Raw genomic sequence first — 18098 nt, 5'->3', positions numbered from 1 at the left:
TCTGTCCCTTCTATAGCACAGCTCTCCCTGACTAAGACTGATCCGAACCACGTGTCATCGGGTGCTTTATAGCACCCGATGATGCGTTCCGGCCAGCCAATCACTGTAATGCCAGTAACCAACATGGCTATGGCATTACAGTGAGTGGCAGTACTTACGTGCACGTTTATTGGCTGCCAGATGAAAAACACGTCTATATATCTTGACCACATGAGTATGGCATCATATACCGAAGTATTATGAACGATTTCCCTTTCCCAAAGTCCCGGGAACAAATAAACATATGAAGGTGCACTGCGGTTCCCTGGAGCTGGAGGAAGAGACTATCTTTAAATAAAAAATAATTATGCGTTAGCATAAAATCCAATAACATAAAAATCCCTGGTCATGGTGTATAGATGTGTATAATGATTCAACATCGCAGGTGACTAGGTATGTCCCCTCCTCCAAATGGATCCATTTAAACACCTCAACATATCTGTTATATCCTTTACAAATGAGGGGAGTGTTTCCACACATTTTTTCAGAAAAAAATCTATGAACTTCCCAACATTCATACATAGTCCACCAATCCCCGAGACCCCAATAAGACCTCCCGGAGGATTGGTGGAGTCCTTATGGACCTTGTGAAGAAGGTACAGTGTAGGTTTAACTGGACAATCTACAGTCAGACCTTCCATCAGTTTTTGACTTCTAATGTTTTGATCTACACTGTCCTGTAAAATCAAATCCAATTCTTTTTTTTAAATTAGTCTGTAGGGTCTCTATCCAGTCTCATATAACAGAATTTATTGTTAAGCTGTCTGAAAGCTTATTTTTCGTACATATGGACTGGCCAAACCACAACGTTACCCTCCTTATCTGCTGGTTTTATAATTACATTTTTTCGTTTCTTCAATTCCGACAGTGCCTGTCTCTCTGATTTAGTTAAATTGTCACCCTTACTCGAGGGAACTATCTGTTTCAAGTTGTGTATCACCAATTTTGTAAAGATATCTACTGCTGGACATAATGTTTTAGGGAGGAACCTACGTAGTGATCTACGGTGAAGATGTACTGGACCCTTTTCTTTATCATATTGTTCCACCAACAGGGTCTCTAGATCCTGTAGGGCTTGTCTTTCCATTGGGGATGATAGAGGCATTGTCTCCTGTCCCCTATTGAAGCATTTCTTCAATACTAATTTGCAAGAAAATAATTCCAGATCTTTAATTGCCTCAAATACATCAAATCTCGCTGTAGGGGAAAAGGACAATCCTTTTCTTAGGACCTGTTGTTGGGGAACAGTTAATACAATTGTGCCGCCTGCTTCTATGTTGACCAAAAGTGCTCTGCTCTCTTTAAGACCCTACTCACAGGCGCGCACTGAGACGTGATCCGACGCATGCGCTGTCCAGCCTCTGACGGAATGTGCTTCATTGTGCATCATCGTGCTGCACATGCGTGTGTGGCGTGGTGACATGGAGGCGCCAAACGAGGAGGCCGGACATCATGGCGGACTCGCGCCACTATCGGCGGATGTGCGCTAGGTGATTTGATTTTAATAACTCAACTTTCTCACTATATACAATACAGAACAAAAGTTTGGACACACCTTCTAATTCAAAGAGTTTTCTTTATTTTCATGACTATGAAAATTGTAGATTCACACTGAAGGCATCAAAACTATAAATTAACACATGTGGAATTATATACATAACAAAAAAGTGTGAAACAACTGAAAATATGTCGTATTCTAGGTTCTTCAAAGTAGCCACCTTTTGCTTTGATTACTGCTTTGCACACTCTTGGCATTCTCTTGATGAGCTTCAAGAGGTAGTAACCTGAAATGGTTTTCACTTCACAGGTGTGCCCTATCAGGTTTAATAAGTGGGATTTCTTGCCTTATAAATGGGGTTGGGACCATCAGTTGCGTTGTGGAGAAGGTCAGTCAGTCCCAAAAATTTGGAAAACTTTGACAGTGTCCCCAAGTGCAGTCACAAAAACCATCAAGCGCTACAAAGAAACTGGCTCACATGCGGACCGCCCCAGGAAAGGAAGACCAAGAGTCACCTCTGCTGCGAAGGATAGGTTCATCCGAGTCACCAACCTCAGAAATCGCAGGTTAACAGCAGCTCAGATTAGAGACCAGGTCAATGCCACACAGAGTTCTAGCAGCAGACACATCTCTAGAACAACTGTTAAGAGGAGACTGTGTGAATCAGGCCTTCATGGTAGAATGTCTGCTAGGAAACCACTGCTAAGGACAGGCAACAAGCAGAAGAGACCTGTTTGGGTTAAAGAACACAAGGAATGGACATTAGACCAGTGGAAATCTGTGTTTTGGTCTGATGAGTCCAAATTTGAGATCTTTGGTTTCAACCACCATGTCTTTGTGTGACGCAGAAAAGGTGAATGGATGGACTCTACATGCCTGGTTCCCACCGTGAAGCATGGAGGAGGAGGTGTGATGGTGTGGGGGTGCTTTGCTGGTGACACTGTTGGGGATTTATTCAAAATTGAAGGCATACTGAACCAGCATGGCTACCACAGCATCTTGCAGTGGCATGATGTGGTGCTGCGCCAGATGACCTGGCCTCCACAGTCACCAGACCTGAACCCAACCGAGATGTTTTGGGGTGAGCTGGACCGCAGAGTGAAGGCAAAAGGGCCAACAAGTGCTAAGCATCTCTGGGAACTCCTTTAAGACTGTTGGAAGACCATTTCAGGTGACTACCTCTTGAAGCTCATCAAGAGAATGCCAAGAGTGTGCAAAGCAGTAATCAAAGCAAAAGGTGGCTACTTTGAAGAACCTAGAATATGACATATTTTCAGTTGTTTTCGCACTTTTTTGTTATGTATATAATTCCACATGTGTTAATTCATAGTTTTGATGCCTTCAGTGTGAATTTACAATTTTCATAGTCATGAAAATAAAGAAAACTCTTTGAATGAGAAGGTGTGTCCAAACTTTTGGTCTGTACTGTATACCCCCATTTTAACTACTGTCATTACCTCCTGACAAAGCTTTGAGGAGCGAAACGCTCGTCGAGGTGTCAGAGGATTGAGGAACCACCTTAGCAGTGGTTTATCATGTCCCTGGGTATGTTGGAATATATGTATGTGATCGCATTTGAGGAGATACTTATAAGGCCTATTTATTAGTAGTGATGTCCCAAACTATTCACCGACGAATAGTTCCCGGCGAACATAGCTTGCTCGCGTTCGCCGCTGCGGGCGAACATATGCGATGTTCGGTCCGCCCCCTATACATCATCATTGAGTAAACTTTGACCCTGTACCTCAGTCAGCAGACACATTTCAGCCAATCAGCAGCAGACCCTCCCTCCCAGACCCTCCCACCTCCTGGACAGCATCCATTTTAGATTCATTCGGAAACTGCATTCACAGTGAGAGGAGGGAGAGTGTAGCTGCTGCTGATTCAATAGGGAAAGCGTTAGCTAGGGCATTGTTCTGTGTCCACAGACTCATCTGCTGTAAGGCCAGCATCCTGATAGCACCCCAAAAAGATCTTTTCAGGGCTGGTACATCAGTGTGCTTTTTCCATTATTTTTTTCATATATATATATATATATATATATTGCAGTTGCCTGGCTGCCCGTGTGTGAGAGGCTGCAGGCTCAGTCATAGACAGCACTGTGTGCACAGTGCAAACCATTCATACAGGGTGTTACAGAAAATACCTTGCAGATAAAAAAAAATTCTATTTAATATTTTTCTGTGACATAATCACATTTGCAAGCCCGTGTGTGTCAGGCCCACACATGCTGTATACTGCTAGTGGCTAGGCCTGCACTCGTACCGTTACAGGGTGTCATTCACTCAAATACCTTGCAGAAAAAAAATATATATAGAAAAAATGTCTGTGATCTAATCACATTTGCAAGCCCATGTGTGTCAGGCCCACACATACTGTATTGTGCCCACTGGCTAGTGGCTAGGCCTGCACTCATACCGTTACAGGGTGTCATTCACTCAAATACCTTGCAGAAAAAAAAATTCTATTTAAAATTTTTATGTGATCTAATCATATTTGCAAGTCCGTGTGTGTCAGGCCCACACAGACTGTACTGTGCCCACTGCCCACCACTTATATAGGGTGGCACAGTACCTTGCACGCATAGTAACACTTATCTAATAAAAAATTACAGGCAGAGGCAGGCCACACCGCAGGGGCCGTCTTGTTCGTGGTGCTGTGATTTCCACTGGCTCTGGAATAATGCCCAGTGTTCAGAGGCCACGTACCATGAAGCCAAAAAATTCGGAGTAAATAGTTGACTGGCTTACACAGGACACCCAATCTTCAACAGCTTCCGCTAAGAACCTTGACGCATCATCCTCCTCCAGCTCATCTTTAGTCACCTGCTCTCAAGTTACCACTCTCCCCCCCCCCCGCCGCCACCACCACCACTACCACCACAGCCACCACAGCCGCTTCACTTGATCCCTCAGAGGAGTTATTTACACATCAGTTGGACGAAATTAGTGATGCGAAACCATTATTGCCAGGGGATGTAGATAACAGGTATATCTCTGTCAGGCATCATTACACACATGGACGTACAGTATGATGATGATGTTCTACCCGCTGCTGCTTCCTTTGCTGAGGTGTCAGATACAAATGAAGTGGTTGATGATGACGATGTGTCCATGGATGCCACGTGGGTGCCTGCTTGAAGAGAAGAAGAAGAGGGGGAAAGTTCAGAAGGGGAGACAGAGAGAAGAAGGACACGAGTTGGAAGCGGGGGGAGGTCGTCGCAAGGAGCTAGTGGAACAGTCAGACAGCATGTATCGGCACCCGGGGTCAGCCAGACAGCACGCCAATCAACGCATGCTGTTGCCACCACCAGAATGCCGTCATTGCAAAGCTCAGCAGTGTGGCATTTTTTTGGTGTGTCTGCCTCTGACAACAGCGATGCCATTTGCAACCTGTGCCAAAAGAAACTGAGTCGTGGGAAATCCAACACCCACCTAGGTACAACTGTTTTGCGAAGGCACATGATCGCACATCAAAAACGCCTATGGGATCAACACATGATGACGAGTAGAAGCAGCACACAAGCTCAAAGCCACCATCCTCCTCCTGGTCCAGGATCTTCAGCCACGTCAACCACTGCTGTCCTCCTTGCCCCCTCTCAACCACCCGCCACTCCGCCACTCCGCCTCTCACCTTGAGCAGTTCCATCTCATCTGCCCACAGTCAGGTGTCTGTAAAGGAAATGTTTGAGCGTAAGAAGCCAATGTCACAGAGTCACCCCCTTGCCCGGCGTCTGACAGCTGGCTTGACGGAACTCTTAGCCCGTCAGCTTTTACCATACCAGCTGGTTGAGTCTGAGGCCTTCAAAATATGTGTCGCTATTGGGACACCACAGTGGAAGGTACTCGGACAAATTTTTTTTTCTAATAAGGCAATCCCAATCCTCTACTCAGTGATTGAAAAGGAAGTCATGGCATCTCTGGCATACAGTGTTGGGGCAAGGGTCCATCTGACCACTGATACCTGGTCTGCAAAGCACGGTCAGGGCAGGTATATCACCTACACTGTGCATTGGGTCAACCTGCTGATGGCTGCCAAGCATGGAATGCGTGGCTCTGCAGCGGAGTTGGTGACACCGCCACGACTTGCAGGCAGGCCTACTGCCACCTCCTCTACTCCTCCTACTCCATCCTCTTCCATAACCTCCTCGGCTGAGTCCTCTTCTGCTGCGGCGTCTGGCTGCACATCAACTGAATACCCCCAGCTCCCCAGGGGCTATTCCACATCCCGGATACGACAGTGTCACGCTGTCTTGGGGTTGACTTGCCTGAAAGCAGAGAGCCACACCAGACCAGCACTCCTGTCCGCCCTGAATGCACAGGTGGATCAGTGGCTGACCCCGCACCAACTGGAGATCGGGAAAGTGGTGTGTGACAATGGAAGCAATTTGTTGGCGGCATTGAATTTGGGCAAGTTGTCACATGTGCCGTGCATGGCACATGTGTTGAATCTCATCGTACAACGCTTTGTGTCTAAGTACCCAGGCTTACAGGATGTCCTCAAGCAGGCCAGGAAGGTGTGTGGTCATTTCAGGCGTTCCTACATGGCCATGGCGCACTTTTCATACATTCAGCGCCGAAACAACATGCCAGTGAGGCGCTTGATTTGCGACAGCCCGACACGTTGGAATTCAACACTCCTAATGTTCGACCGCCTGCTCCAACAAGAAAAAGCCGTTAACGAGTATTTGTATGACCAGGGTGCTAGGACAGCCTCTGCGGAGCTGGGAATTTTTTCGCCATGTTACTGGACGCTCATGCGCAATGCCTGTAGGCTCATGCGTTCTTTTGAGGAGGTGACAAACCTAGTCAGTCGCACCGAAGGCACCATCAGCGACCTCATCCCATTTGTTTTCTGCCCTGCGAAGAGTGCTGGATCAGGCTGTAGATGAGCGTGAAGAGGAAGAGGAAGAGTTGTGGTCACCATCACCACCAGAAACAGCCTTGTCATCATCACTTGCCAGACCTACGGCAGCGCTGCAAAAGGGGTAGGAGGAAGAGGAGTCAGAGGAGGAATGTGCTTTGAGGAGGAGGAAGACCAACCACAACAGGCATCCCAGGGTGCTCGTTGTTGTCACCTATCTGGGACCCGTGGTGTTGTACGTGGCTGGGGGGAAGAAGAGACCGTCAATGACATCAGTGAGGAGGAGGAACGGGAAATGAGTAGCTCGACATCCAACCTTTTGCAAATGGGGTCTTTCATGTTGTCATCTCTGTTGAGGGACCCTCGTATAAAAAGGATGAAGGAGAACGACCTGTACTGGGTGGCCACGCTACTAGACCCCCGGTATAAGCAGAAAGTGGCGGAAATGTTATAAAATTTCCGGAAGTCAGAAAGGATGCAGCAGTTCAAAACCAAACTAAAAAATATGCTTTACACAGCTTATAAGGGGGATGTCACAGCACAACGGGAATCTAACTGGGGAAGAGGTGAAAGTAATCCTCCTCCTACCACGACCACGGCGGCAAGGACAGGACGCTTTACAGATGTGTTGTTGATGGAGGACATGCAGAGCTTTTTCAGTCCTACACATAGCCACAGCCCTTCGGGATCCAGCCTTAGAGAACGACTCAACCGACAGGTGGCAGACTACCTTGCCTTAACTGCAGATATCGACACTCTGAGGAGCGATGAACCCCTTGACTACTGGGTGTGCAGGCTTGACCTGTGGCCTGAGCTATCCCAGTTTGCGATAGAACTTCTGGCCTGCCCCGCTTCAAGTGTCCTGTCAGAAAGGACCTTCAGTGCAGCAGGAGGCATTGTCACTGACAAAAGAAGTCGCCTCGGTCAAAAAAGTGTTGATTACCTCACCTTCATTAAGATGAATGAGGCATGGATCCCGAAGGGACTGACAGTAGGGGATACATTTAATAAAAGGCCTGATGACATGCCTTGGCCTCAAAATGGTCCCCACGCTGCTGTATTTAATGTCTGCATACCGGATGACTTTCGTGAATTCTCCGCCACCAACTAGGGTTCAAGCCGCAATGTTTTAGTCACCTTTCTGCCTTGAAAACATCAATTTTTCCGGCCGCTGCTACAACAGCGGCTGCAGCAATAACATTGTTTTTCAGGCATGTGTACATGCCTAATTTTTCTGGCCTCTGGTGCTGCACTGTGGCTGCAAAAACAAAACAAACAAAAAAGGCACATACAAGTGTCAATTCCCCTTTCGTGATCGTTACCTTGTTGTGGTGAAGGGGCTTGCGTATCACAATGAAGCAATCATCACCTCTATGAGTGTGTTGGCAATGTTGCCACACCCCAGATGATAAGGCCGTTGCTTCATTATGATCAGACCAAAAGCGATCGGGACGGCTGGATGTTTTTTCATAGAAAAAACTTATTTTTTTTTAAGTTGTATGGGTGGGTTTTTAATACATAAAATAAAAAAAACATAATAAAGTCTCTTAATAGTTTATTGGAAATAATGCAGACAATTTAAAAAATCCCCATCAATTCCAATACAAATCAAGTACAAAGCTCAGAACTAAATTATTCCAGGATGTCGTAACGGTTCGTTAATTCGACAATGGTTAATCAATTCGAAACACATCCCCGGATAGGGGACGTAACAGGGAATAAACTGATAGGAATAGTACTAGTTAAGACAACACTCATATAGGGTGTCACAGCACATTTCTCCGTGCACATTTCTCCAGGTGTTAATCCCCTTGAAACAACTTTTCCATCACTATTGTGGCCAGAAAGAGTCCCTGTGGGTTTTAAAATTCGCCTGCCTATAGAAGTCAATTGCGGTTCGCCCGGTTCACCCGTTCGCGAACATTTGTAGAAATTCGCGTTCACCGTTCGCGAACTGAAAATTTTATGTTTGCGACATCTCTATTTATTAGTGTTTATGTGGGATAATCATTTATATATGTATGTTGACTTCTACCTTCAGCACCACAGTATAGCCACAGTCGATATATATTTTGAGCTGGTTTAAATATATAGGGCTTGTGACGCTAAAGATGCAATACAACATTAGGGCTTAATTGTGTAGTGTATCCGTGGCACTGAGTCATTGTCTGTGGGTTTATATACATGACCTGGGAAGATATTATAGTAATCAGATTTGACATCTTATCATTATATTCTATTATTAGTGCCAGGGTGCGTTACATGGTATCTCTCAGTATTTTGGATGAGCTTTTGGACGTACCCTATCCTGCTGGGGGTGCCTCAGCTTTTTTCTTCTGTATCTAATTTTACATCATGTCTGTTTCTGCCAACTGATTAATCATGTATGTTTGTAATTGATTCAATAAAGATTCTCTTTTTATATATTTATATACAGTAGTACTCTATGGTTCTTTCTTTTGGCGAAGAATTGCAATATTAGTCCACTTCACCTCATAAAAAAATTAAATAAAAAGCAAAAAAAGTCATATGTACCCAAAAATAGTACCAGTAAAAACTACAGCCAATCCCGCAGAAAATGAGCCCCCACTCAGCTTAGTCAACAAAAAAAATAAAAAAGCTATGGCCCTTAAAATCTATCTCAGCAAATTCCATGTTAGAAAATGCAGATGCCGCTCCTTTCCTTTTGAATTCTGTCTTCTGCTCATACAGCAGTTTGCAATCACATATGGGGTGTTGCCGTATTCAGGAGAAAATGGGTAACACATTATGGGTGCATTTTCTCCTATTATCTATTTTAAAGTAAAAAATGTGGGCGTAAGCAACTTTTTCTTGTAAAAATTATTATTTTTCATTTTCACAGCCAAGTATTTCTAAATATTATGAAACACCTATGAGATTAAAGTGGTAAGTAAACCCCTCAATGAGTTATTTGAGGGGTGTAGTTTGCAAAATGGGGTAACTTTTGGGGGCTTTCTACTGTAGAGGTGCCTTAGTGTGACTTCAAAATGACACAACACCCAAAAGCCATTTCAGCAAAATCTGCTATCCAAAAACACTATGGCTCTCTTTTCCTTCTGAACCCTGCCATGTGCCCTTACAGCTGTTTATGAACAGAAATGGTGACTTTCTGTAAACTGCAGAATTAGGGTAATACATATTGAGATTAGTTTTATTATTACCCTTATAATGGAAATTGTTATAGTGTCGGGTATTTATTTCATATAAGATATGAAATCATAAAAATTACGATTTCATATTTTTATGAAATATGAAAAATTTAATTGGCGGACATATAAACGCCAGTTCTTTTATTGATGAGATCTAAAGTTAATTTGTGCAGCTACTGAAAACAGGGTGCAATTAATTATACAAAATATAATTTATTATAAATACAAGCAGTAAAAATGGCATACAAATGAATACAAAGATAATATCAAAATTGACCATAATATGGTGCTCCACCGTTTACAGGCTGACTTAAGTACAATACAATACTACTTTTTCCATTTATCAAATTATTACCGATTAATATACTGGTAATCAAAATATTATAATGCAACAGCAACAAAAAAAACAATAGAAATGAATCTGTGGAAAATCCCTTATGCTCAATCAGAGAATATGGCAGTAAGAGACACCTTATAAATACGCCCGTTGACCTAACTACGGATAATAAAATCCGATCAGAGATTCCACTCTGATAGCAATATTACAGGAATTCTAATGATGTGCACGTTCATTAAAATTTCCCATAAAATTATTGTTTTAACACTATTGACCCTCTAATAATGGGGTCTCAACTATATGCCAATTGGAGCGATTTATAATTACTGCAAGTAAAATAGATTATACATTACCCCTTGCTTTGGGATAAAGCTTTTAGAAGGGACCCAGCTTTCCAAGATTCAGATCTATCCCGTCCTGTGGTACGTTCCTGACGTGTGAAGTGATGCTGATGAATTAATTTCCAAGTGTTCTCCCTGAAGAAGTTCCAAGTGATGTTTGGCTCAAGTGATCTCTCTTTTCCCCCAAAACTGGATCAGATATCCTAATCCTTATCTATGCCCATCCCCTCTTGGATTAGGGATTTCCAATTAGATAAGGTGGGTGTGACGTATGGTAATCATGGGGATGATGTCATTTTATTGGCATTCCTGAAAAACTTCCGCCCATCTACCATTTGATGGCACTATTGTATCATATAGCAATTTTAAGAATTAACATATATATATGGCTTTATTATACCTCTTAAACTTTGACCTTGTCCACCCTAAATCAATTAGGAGGGACTCTTTCTGACACTTTGCTCAGACTGACTGGCGGTATTAGAAGTTTCCCTAATCCTTGAATTTATGGGGCAGATAAGAGCAGAATGGTTTTAGAAAGTTTTTCTCCAAACGACTGATTAATTGCCATCTAAGATAACGAAGTTCTTCTCTAAAACAAAATCCTCTTAGTAGAAAATCAGCTTATATACTTCTATATAATATATTCTCATTGATATATATATATATATATATATATATATATACATTAATAATACTTGGTTATAATACATCAATATTGCATAGTACATATGAATCATTAACAAGTTCAAATGCTAAATAAATGCACACAGGAATATATATATATATATATATATATATATATATATATGAATAGATATCTATTCCACACCAGATGTGTTTTATGGATGTCTCTTATCAGATCATGGTTTAGCCATGAAACACCCATTGTTCCTCAGACAGACATGTTTAGAGAAACCAGTGTTTTAAGCAATAACCTCTCTTGACCCCAGTAGTTGAGACAGTTCATGTGAGACCCATCACATTCTCTAAGATATCACATCTGTTGGCAATAACTTTAAAAACAACATACATTGTATGCCAGTGACCATCATGATCTTCTCTGGCTTATTCCAACAGAGAGTTTGGCCTCTTAAAGGTAATGTGAATCTCCATTTTGGTTCTAATATTGTCAGACCTTAATGTGCAGATATAAATATGCCCGACAAATCCCCCTACATTCCAAAATATTCCATAAAATGTGAATGCATTTGGAATGTAATAAAGGGCTTTCCATATATTTTCTTCAATGCGTAGACTTGGCTTATAAGTGTTCCAACCAGAGCTTGGCTAAAGTTCTTCTGGAGAACCTTATCTAACGCATGACTTGGATGGGACACAAACTCAACCATCCTATAGATCCTGCAAGACAGGATATAAGTTCGATAAAGGTTTGTTTTGATTCTCCATCTCCACATGAATGTTTAATAGGTTCCTTTTCAATGAACTAACTTCAAGTTCCAATGTCTTGATAGAGATGGAATCGGCAACTGTCACACCGGTAGTAATAACAGTGCCCATTATGCCAAAGATTATGGCGGCTACGATTGCAAAAACATGAATCGCTTTGGTCTGTAGAAAACTCTTCTCTGGTCAAGGTCTTCCTTGCTTGCTCCAGGATCTGCGTAATCCGTTCTTGGAAATATCCGATGTGCATCTGATACCAGGATTGGAGCTCCAGCAACAGGATCTCATACACGTTGAGTTGTTTTTCGACGAAGACGCGAGGATCCAGGCTGATGTCGATCTTCTGGGATAGAATCCTCTTGTTCGTCAATATGAACCCCGCGGTGTCCTGTAGCATGATTCCGGATGAAGGACTTGGCATAGCAATCGGCTAAGCGTGGAACTTCTTCCCCAAGATCAGGACGACGTAGATAATGGCAATCATCTTTGATGACATCTTGCGCCTATAAAATATTGTATGGCACATATGAGTACATACACTTTTCAACTTTATCCTGCAAGAAAAGAGTTACTAATACCATATACCTCTGATTGGCATAAGTTCTTTTCTTGGACAGAGTAAGTTTTGGTTTCAGAGGTGAGTTAGGAGACATTTTGTTACAGAGGAAACATACATCAGGATAGGTTAGTATGAGTTAAAGATGTACAATAACAGATAACACTTTTCCGTTCATACGATACCAATCCTTATTTCCGTCTTTAGCTGGAACCTTAAAGTCTCTTCACCTCTTTTCATCCAGCTCCTTCAATCTCTCGAAGTCGTGCACTAGGATGACAAATACGTAGCTGATTAATGTGCACCCATTTTTCAATAAACTCATCCCCCTTAGGGATTTTGATTTTGTAGACCACTGGAGATAATTTGTCAGTGATGACATAGGGACCTTTCCAGGAAGGCAGGAATTTTCTCTCCTTCACTTGATCCCGAGCAAAGTTATAGAGATATACCCGATCGGAAATTTGATACTCCTTCTGTGTAGTCTTCAGATCGTAGTATGTCTTAGCACTCACTGCGGCTTTCTCTATATTCTTCTGGGCGAATGCAAAAGCATGCTGAAGGTGCTTGCGTAAATTTTCCACATACTGATGCGATGTTGTAGCATTGATCAAGTTATGGTCTGTTGTCCTATAAAGTAAATGCTGGGGTAACATCATCTTCCTTCCCGTGATCATCTCAAAGGGAGAAAGCTTAGTTGCTGCGCTTGGGGTGGCTCTGATGGCCATAAGCACCAAAGGCAACTTGACATCCCAGTCCTTACCAGATTCATTGACAAACTTTTTCAGGATGTTTACAATGGACTGGTTGTAACGCTCTACTCCACCACTAGAGGCTGGTCGATAAGCTATATGTAGCTTCCTCTTTACTCCCAGGATTTCCCACATCTTTGTCATCACCTCACTGGTGAAGTGACTTCCACGATCGGATTCAATGCGCTGGGGAAGACCAAATCTAGAAAATACGTGGTTAATGAGTAGAGATGCACATACACTTGAACTGCATGTTTTGCATGGCAAACATTCCACCCATTTGGTGAACAGACAAGTTACGGTTAACATATACTTGTTTCCTTTTGATGAGGTTGTTACTGGTCCAATGAAGTCAATTTGGATGTCTGACCATGGCATGGACATCCCCCTTTTCATCAGTGGTGCCCGATGAGTGGGTCCTTGTGGCTGGAATTGAGGGCAGATTAGACATCCGTGACAATATGTTCACACATCTTGTAACATATGTGGCCAGTAAGCGTAGTCCCGTAGTAACTCGTACGTTATTTTCTCACCTCGATGACCAGCGGTTGGGGCATCATGTGCATGTTGCAACATCAGACCTCGGTATGCTGCAGGTACTACCCATTGCGTGATACCGTTCTTCGAGGTTCTTATTAGTAATCCATCCTGTAATGAGAATTGGGACTTACCTTTCATCAAAATTCATAACTCCTCCTCACCCACACAGTCTTCCGTGGTTATGGGACAGTTGTGTGGATCCTCAATGTGCTTATAAAAGAGACCAATAATTGGATCCCCTTTTTGGCTCTCAATGAGATCCTCACTAGGGGAATCTTGGCTCCACTGTGCCACATTGGCTTCAGCTCCCTTTTGGGCCTGACTCCTTGTCATAGCATCTACTTGGATAGTTCCCATGAACGTCAAAGACTCCGTCAATGGCTGCTTGCTTGGCAAGGGAATCCGCTAGGTCATTCCCCTCTTTATCCATGCCTGGATACTTTGAATGACCTCTTACCTTCTTCCAATAAATGATAAGACTGTAGACGGTAACCATCTCATCAATTTTACAAAACATCTTACCATGCTTTACTGGCTTGTTATTACTTCTCATCATGTTGGATCTTTTCCATCCAGGAAAGCACTCCACAAAGCTGTTACGAACATAATCAGAATCTGTGATGATTACAAACTCCTTAATATCATATTCGATAGCCATTTGTACGGCTTTGTACACAGCTGTAAGTTCTGCAACCTGGCTGCTTTTAGAACCAATTTTGTATCCAACAGAATGTATTATTCCACACGACTCCAATACCTGCAACCAATGTACGTTCAGATCCTTCCTCGGCATGGAAGGAACAGCCGTCTATGTACACACATGGTAACGATTTGCAATACTCCTCTTCATAAGATTTATATGGTGATGATGATTGTTCCTCCAGGAAATCATTTTCCGTTGTCTCACCTTTACGTTCCGTATTGGTACAGTCATGGAATTCTGCTAATCCCTGAGCAACTGGGTTCTTATTATTTTGTTTGTACCTGATCTCCAATGGCCATCCCATTAAGGACATTGTCCAGGCGGTTATCCTGCTGTTTGACAAGTTTCCATCTCTTATACGATCACTCTGCAAGTATTGCAGCGGCTGGTGTGCGGTCTCCACAATGATCCTTTCGCCTTGGATAAAACTCCTAAAATATTGCAAAGCCCACACAGTTGACAATAATGCTTTTTCACAATTATCGAATTTTACCTCAACCGGCGACAATGACTTGCTGGCATAGGCAATGATCTTGTTTGTTTTCCTGTTTTTGGAAAAGAACTGCACTTATGCTTTTATCAGTGAAACCTGTTTCCACGAAGAAAGGTTTCCCCCTTCTGGATAAGCAAGGCATGGAGCCTGGATAAGTTTGGCCTTGAGCTCAGTTACAGCTTGCTCATGATGCTCGCTCCATTCCCATTTTACTCCTTTCTTTAGCAACTGCAAAAGAGGTTTTGTAATTTCGGCATAATTATCTAAGAACTTACGTGAGTAGTTCATCATACCCAGGAATGATCTCAACTCCTTGAGATTTGTAGGAGATTTTGTCCTGGTCACTGCTTCCACCTTCTTTTTCTGTGGGTTAATTCCATCCGCAGTGATTTCATGACCTAGGAAATTAACCTTGGTCCGGCACCATTGAGCCTTCTGCAAAGAAAGTTTTACACCTGCTTTCCTCAGCTGGGTCAGTACATGCCTCAACTCCTGAATATGTTCCTCAAAAGTTGTACTTTTGATCAGGATGTCATCCACATAGGTTAAGGTACCTATTTCAGCGGCATCAGGCATTGCCTTATGCATGAACACTGCAAACTCATGGCCCGCATTTATGTACCCGAAGGGCAATCGGGTCCACGCATACTGTCGTTTGCCAAATGTAAAGGCCAGTTTGTACTGATCCCTTTCATCTATCTTAATCGTCCAATATCCTTGTGCACAGTCAAGGGCAGTGAAGATTTTGGATCCTTGTATTTTTGCCAAACTTTGGTCAATATATGGCACGGGCCATCCGGACATATAAACACGTTTGTTCAACTGTCTTAGGTCCGAGCAGAGACGAAATTGACTGTTAGGTTTCAGGACTCCAAGTATCGGATGATTGAATGAACTGTGTACTGGACGGATGATACCCCTTTCCTCCAAGTTGTAAGCCGCCAGCGGAAGTCGGTATTGTTTGACAAAAACAGGGGGTGCATCAGGATCTGTTTGGATTCTTGTAACGTGTAGGTTTGTTTCCCCACAATCATAAGAATCCTTGGTAAACATCTCCTGGAACTCTGCGAAGAGCTCCTTTAGCCGTTGACGCTTCGACTCGTTGGAGCATGCGTCAGCCATGGAGATTTGTTCTTCCACCCGCTCCTGAAATTCTGGGAAAATCTCAGGCTGACTTAACTCATAAGCTTCTTGAAGCTCACTAGTTAAATCATTCTGGGTGTAGCGTACCTTATCCTTTCCTTGCTGGTATGATTCATACTCTTTTTCATCGATCTCATGGTTGAAAACTAATGATGACTCTTCGATGTGGCATGTACCTTCTTCAGAGCTGAAAGGATAAACAGAGTGTATGTTAAATAACCCCTCAGGGGTTGAGGAAAAATGTTGTTCCACTGTTTGTTCCTCTGTCAGGTATTCATCAGGAATTATTCCAATAACATCATTTTGGAATCCAAATGTGTAGTATTCCGAATCCATAGCTAAACCAATTACGGTGTCCTTTTGTAGGGATATACTATGGGGAACCATGTTATGAATTACAATGTGTAACTGATCCTGATGGATGTTTATCAGTGGAGTAGGTTTTACCTTTAGGCCGAGTTGCTGCATTCTGTTGGATAAACAGATCAACACGTCTGCGTTCTTCAGCTTCTGTCCCTTCTTTACTTTAATGGGGAGAAGAAATGGTTTGCATCCTTCAGGAATTTCAACTTTCTCAGCAACCATGATACTTACGGCATAGGGCATCTGTTGTCCCCATCGTAAGGCTTGTTCTTCATCCTGGAACCCCTCTGGGTTTCCCGGCAATCTGGACCATAAGGTGTTATTTACCATGTCAATCTGTATGGCAAATCGGTGCAGAAGGTCATTACCTATATACATTTGATACCGCGGTTCATTTATCACGATGAAAACGTGCTCCGTAGTTTTACTTCCTATGGACATAGATAAAACACATCTTGCAACAACATTATGACTCTGGGAATCTCCATCCAGATCGTGAATCCATTGGTCCTGTGGAGAAGAACTTTTAATCATTTTAGGGTTGGTGATCTGTTTTAAAAGTCCTAGGCTTATGTAACTCGCTTCGGATTTCAGATCCAACTTAGCATATTTCAGACGGGCTATATTGTTTACCTGTACTGGAATCAATAAATTGTCATTGACCTTTTCAATCCGTACCATCGATTGAATGTGCCTGGTCAGGTCCAAGACTTCTTGATTCCCCCTTTCAAGAGAAATGGTTAATATATCATCATCCAGAGTTACCTTTTTGATTTTGTCCCTCTGGATGGTAATGGTGTGAGCAGCACCATTGATATCTTCCTCGGGCTTACCATTCTTCAGGATTGTGACCTCTGGTATTTGATTGTTCCTGAAATGCACTTCAATAGAGTTAGGTTTCTCTTCAATCACGTGACAACTGCGTTGTGCTTGTGTGTTGCAAGAGTATTCATAGGCAATGGGTGCCTTCACCTGAGTCCATACTGCTTCATTAATGAAATCAACTATGGGACTCAATCTTTTTAATAAATCGATTCCTATGATCATCCGATCATATGGAAGATCCACAATCAATGTGGGATGTCTAATTGTCTTCTTGCCAATCTTAAATGTCAACCAGGATGTTCCTTTTACCTGTAAGACATTTCCACCTACACTTATCAAGGAGCCATCAAATGACCTTAATCATGGCTTCTTTGATGTTAAATCTGAAACTTTTTTGAAATAGGTGTAAGATAAAATGGTGGCTTGTGATCCAGTATCTATTAATCCTTTGATTGGTCCGATAAGTTCATTTTGTAGATATATGTCCACAAAGTATCGGCCATCCACCTGCAACAAATCACAGAGAAAGTTAGGATGTTTACCCATCTGCTGTCTGAGAGGTTGACCTCTCTGCAGCTCCGTGACCTCTGCATTCCTGAGTCTCCCAGGACAAGCTGGAGGAGCAGCGTTAGCCCCCCCCTTTGGGACAAGCTGTGTGACATCACAAATCACAGCTGGCTCATGGCTAGATGCTGGAACGATGTGATTACACACTGGAACAGACATCTGGTCAACTGAATTGACATCACTAGACTGCAAGACAAATGACATATTAGACATTTCCCCCCTGGCCCTAATTTCAGGGTCAGGGGTATTGCAAGGAAATAAAGAATTAGGAATCACATCAGATTCTACCACAATCAATTTAATATCCTTACAGTGGCCTGGGTTCTGACCCGGCCCAATCTGCTTTATGATGTTAAATTGCTGGGACCGGCAGTTGCCCCTAAAAAAGGGTTAGGCTGTTTTTCTGGGGATAACTGGGACAACTTACTTACCATATTGCTCAGCTGGGCCACTTGCTCTACCAGCTGATCAAACCTGTTTGGTTTGGGCACATTTTGGCTT

This window comes from Bufo gargarizans, chromosome 2, assembly GCF_014858855.1.
Source record: "Bufo gargarizans isolate SCDJY-AF-19 chromosome 2, ASM1485885v1, whole genome shotgun sequence".
NCBI classification, from domain to species: Eukaryota; Metazoa; Chordata; class Amphibia; order Anura; family Bufonidae; genus Bufo; species Bufo gargarizans.
Note: the sequence above shows the minus strand (reverse complement) of the source record.